We start from the raw sequence: 4603 nt of genomic DNA, 5'->3' as shown, positions 1-4603 counted from the left end.
TATGCCTCCTCTTACTGCTCCTGAATTCTTAGCTAATGCAGTAAGACAATAAAATAAAATGAAAGGTACATAGATTTGGAAGAAAAAATATTAAATGATCTTTATTCACAGATGAATTGACTTTATACATTGAAAATCTCAAAGATTCAACCAGAAAAACTTCTATATTTAATAAGTTATTATATAATGTTGTATGATATGAAGTTACTATACAAAGTCAACTACTTTCCTATATAGCCTTAATGAACAATTGCAATATAAAATTTAAAACCTAATATAATTTGCACTAGTGTCAAGAAAAAAATACTTGGAACATAATCTGGTAAGTATGGGTCAGGGTGTCTGGGGTTGTGGCTCAGTGATAGAGTGCTCACCTGGCACTTGTGCAGCACTGGGTTCCATCCTCAACACCACATAAATATAAATAAATAAACTAAAAGTATTCTGTCAATCTACAACTAAAAATATTTTTAAAAACTGCTCAGGGTCTATATGAGGCTGGTTTTAACCCTCTGATGAAAAGAATAAATGAAGAAATGTATGATATGTCAAGATAATTGTACTGTCATGTGTAACTAACAAAAAAAAAAGCAACAAAAAAGAAGCAGTCAACATCCCCCCCCCAAAAAAAAAAAAAGAATTAAATGAATGAAGAATTGTACCGTGCTCATAGATAAGAAAAACTCAATGTTGTCAAGAGGTCACTTTTCCCCAACTTAACTATATATTAAATACAATTCCAGGGAAGGCACCAACAAATTATTTTGTGGAAGTAGATAAACTTATTCTAAAATTTGTATAGAAAGGCAAATTATCCATACTAGTCAACAATACTGGAGAAGAAGAAAAATGTTGTTGAACTTGCAAATTGATCTATGGAACAGAATAGAGAATCCAGTAATAAAAGCACATAAATGTGGTTAACTGTTATTTTACAAAAAAAAGCAAAGGTGATTCAATTTGGAAAGATAGTTTTTTCAAATTGAATGAAGTCATTGTATATTTATACATAGAAGGAGAGGAAGAAAGAAGAGAGATGAAGAAACAGCAGAAGTAAAAGAAAAGGAATCTAGATACTATCTGTGTTTTTCATTTTTTCATTGCTGTTATTAAAGTACCCAGCAAAAATCACTTAGAGAAGGAAAGATTAATTTTGGCTCACAGTTTCAGAGGTTTGAGTCCTTGTTTGGCTGACTCAATTTCCTGAACCTGAGGTGAAACAGAATATCATGGTGGAGGGCTTAGTGAAAAAAAGCTGTTTAGTTTAGGGCAGCCAGGAAGCAGAGAAAGAGAGAGAGAGAGTGGGGCTCTGGAGAAGATAAACTCCAGGTCAACTCCAAAGTGACCTACTTGCTCCAAATAGGTCTCACCTCCCAGATTTCCATTCAGCTATCACTGGATTAATCCCCTGATGAGTTCAGAGCACTGATGATCCAGTCTTTGCCTAAAAGCTCCACCTCTGCACCATGCATTCAGCACATGAGCCCTTTGGGGAACATTCCAGATTCAAACCATAACACTAACATAACCCTTGCTCCTTTCAATGAATCAATAAACATTAACTCAACCTGTGTCTTAGATCTAAATTTTATTAACATCATTTTGAATTGAGAAATCATAATTGTATATAATAATGTGGTGCTATGTAATTTTATACACACATGCACACACACCACACACATACAATTTGGAATTCTTAAAAAGTCAAGTTCATTAATATATCTACTTAGTCCTTTGCTGATCTATTATATTTTTGTGGTGAAACATTTTAAACTCACTTTGAGTTATTTTGAAATTTATAATAAGGGACTTGCTCAGGGTATAAGAACTTGGTGAAAGCAGGATACTGCCTACTGCTGCTGCACAGCTGCCTGAAAGGCTCAGTCCACTGTGAGATACTGTCCTTCCACTGCAGCCTACTGGCCCTGGACCCTGACCTGGGCCCCAGCACCACCTGCTGTGGAGCACTCATGGTGCAGTCCATGTGCCGATCAGTTTCAGCCACAGTGTCAGGTGTTCGAAGATGGAAACAGAAGATTTGAGACACCACAACAGAAACAGAGACATGTACTGGGGAAACTGATGGTGTGGCCATTGGCTCATGGATGTTTGGGAATAGCCAAAGCCTGCATGCCCCAAGGACTAACAGACAAAGCAGAACCTGAGGAATAAGATGCAGCTGTTCTTTTAAAGTTGATCAACTCCTGTGATTGCTTTTCGGTTGATTGAAAGAAAGTCACAAAGGTGATTAAGTGTCACAATGAGATCATGCAATTTTTAGAGAGGAAAGTATTATCTACTTGGTTCCCAGACTTTCAGATAAAGATCCAAAATTCTTGAATGAATTTAAGAATATCCCAAAGATTGTGGTATGACAGTATAGAATAGAACAGTTGACATCTGACTGGGCTGTTAACATCTCTAAGATCAGCAAGATGGGTATATAAATGTAAAACCAGAAGTTACCTGTTAGGGTCCATAAACAAGTCAAGATTGCGCCTGGCACTTTGCCAGAGGGAGTGGTTTGTGAAGTAATGCCAGCGAGCCATTAGGATGATAGAGATTCCTTAATGACTGACTGCTGTGTCTATATTATGTCAATTAAGTTAAGCTGTGTGTAATCATTAAGAAGATGATTCCTTATTGGTTGACTGCTGTATCTAGTTTATGTTAATTAAGTTAAGCTGTGTATTCAGTTATGTATATATACTTCTCTGTCCCATAATAAATCGGCTCCTGCTGCTTCAATTTTCAAAAGTTGATTGTCACTCACCCCCCTGGCTATTTTGCCCAGCCAGCTGGGCTGCAGCAGATGGTGGCCCGTACGGGGAGCCCCAGGACACTCGGGGGTGAGTGATGAGGAAAAACTGCCTGTCCCTAGATAGGACGGGAGTAAATCTGCTCGTCCCTAAGCAGACAGGGTGAGAGGAAGTATGGCCATTTTAAGAAGATGGAGAAGATAGATGCAGTATATTTGTGTCTTGTTTTGTCTCAGTGTATTGTATTGTCTTTGTGATGAAAATATGGAAGGGGTGATAGGTAAATTGATAAGGGAAAGAGGCACCCAAGTGGAACCAAGAACAGTTAGGGCATGTGTTGATAAAAGCCCAGGAACTCTAATCAGAAAGAAGAAGAAAGTTCAGAGGAGGAAAGATTATCAAGGAAAAGATTGCAACAAAAGGCTACTACTAAATACTTTTCATTACCAGAGGATGCGTGAAGAGGCGCCGAGGCTGCTGCATGTGCGAGCCAGACACAGTGCAGCAAGGACTTTTCAAGCGGCAGCAGCAACCGGCCCTTCCCCACCCCAGCCCGGGGAGTGGGACGCCACTGCTGCGAGCCCAAATCCAGACCTGACCTGGAGGCACAGTCTCGCAAGCTTTCACTCCCTGTGCCCGGTGGCAGTTTGAGTCCAGGACACTCCCCGGGCCATCTGGGACTGCCAGGGGATGCTACAGCCGGCTTGTAGGATGCGCCTGATGCCCCTGATGTTTGGTTATTTCCAATGTCAATAACTACAATGGTTCTCCCACACCTGGAGGCTAATGAGTAATGAGCACCTTTAAGGCCTATTTCAAATGTAAAAAACCTTGAGATAATGTACTAAATTGTTCAGAAGGGGTTGTTTTCTTAGTGGAATGCTAATGGATTTTCTTTAGCCAGCATTGCAGGAGTTCCTGCCTTCCCCCAGTGCCAGTGAGGATGAGGGTGGAAGAATTTCCAGTGTTGCTGAGAACCAGACAAGACTTCGGATCATCATAAGCTAGCTGCCTGCAGAACTTACCTGGACTGTGATTTAAGCTAGCTGTCTGCAGAACTTACCTGGACTGTGATTCAACTTACCTGGACTGTGATTCAACTTACCTGGACTGTGAATTTACCTGGACTGTGAACTTACCTGGACTGTAATTTACCTGGACTATGTGTTACTTATATGCATTGTGAACTATCTGTGGATGCAACGAATTGTGGTAGTACCCAGTATCTTTGCTGATGGTGTCATCTGTGGTACAATTTTTCCAAGGGCTTCTTACTTGGAGCCATCAATTGGCTTGGTATCCTGGCATTTTGTATCCTCCCCTTCTGCTTGTGGCAGATTATTTATGGTGTTTGTGTAAAAACCACTATGGTTGTTATCCACAAGTGTGGCTGAGTGTGTTGGGCCAGTAGTCAAAGACGGGTAAGATCCAATTACAATGGTACCAAACTAAGACAGGAGGCTGACGATTTGAGATCAGACCACCCAGTGACGGTTAAGGACCATATGTAGTATTGGACAACCTAAAACAGGCACAGTACCTAAGCCACATACTTGTTATTTAAATTAAACAAAAGGGGGAGATGTTAGGGTCCATAAACAAGTCAAGATGGCACCTGGCACTTTCCCAGAGGGAGTGGTTTGTGAAGTAAAGCCAGTGAGCCATTAGGATGATAGAGATTCCTTAATGACTGACTGCTGTGTCTATATTATGTCAATTAAGTTAAGCTGTGTACAATCATTAAGATGATGATTCCTTATTGGTTGACTGCTATATCTAGTTTATGTTAATTAAGTTAAGCTGTGTATTTAGTTATGTATATATACCTCTCTGTCCCTTAATGA

The 4603-nt window shown here is 40.0% G+C and overlaps 1 pseudogene; it reads left to right on the top strand.

Moving 5' to 3' along the window:
• Positions 1-2130: 2130 nt before the first annotated feature.
• LOC114083633 (uncharacterized protein CXorf38 pseudogene) overlaps positions 2131-4603 on the top strand; it is a 2837-nt pseudogene continuing 364 nt past the window's right edge.

The sequence above is a fragment of the Marmota flaviventris genome, chromosome 16 (assembly GCF_047511675.1).
Source record: "Marmota flaviventris isolate mMarFla1 chromosome 16, mMarFla1.hap1, whole genome shotgun sequence".
NCBI classification, from domain to species: domain Eukaryota; kingdom Metazoa; phylum Chordata; class Mammalia; order Rodentia; family Sciuridae; genus Marmota; species Marmota flaviventris.
Note: the sequence above shows the minus strand (reverse complement) of the source record. Positions and strands in the feature narration are given on the sequence as shown.